The sequence below is a fragment of the Echinops telfairi genome, unplaced genomic scaffold, assembly GCF_000313985.2.
Source record: "Echinops telfairi isolate 266 unplaced genomic scaffold, ASM31398v2 ScPeMD7_7424;HRSCAF=8462, whole genome shotgun sequence".
NCBI lineage: Eukaryota > Metazoa > Chordata > Mammalia > Afrosoricida > Tenrecidae > Echinops > Echinops telfairi.
In genome coordinates, this window is record NW_022111324.1 from 10,016,435 (window position 1) to 10,016,851 (window position 417).

Consider the following 417-nt stretch of genomic DNA (forward strand, 5'->3'; position numbering starts at 1 on the left):
TGACATCTCTGGCTTGATGTGGTGGGGGGCAGCAGAGGCCACGCCATGCTGAGACCAGAGGTCCAGGAAGAGACCACAAGACAGCAGAGGAGTGGTACTAAGACTATGAGACCTTGAGGCAAAACAGTGGGTGGGCTTCCTGACCCACAGAGGCAGAGGCCAGGGGACTAGATGGCTGAGAGGCAAATGACTAGAGGCAGACTTGGCTCCTGGCTGAGGAGAGGTGGTCCTGAGGACCAATGACTGTCCTTAGTATTTTCGGATCCTGTTGGTGGAAACCTGTTAACTTCCTTTTTTAAAAATTATTTTATTAGCGGCTCATACAACTCTTACATCAATTGTGTAAAGCGCATTTGTACATTCATTGCCCTCACCATTCTCAAAACATTTCCTCTCCACTTAAACCCCCGGCATTAG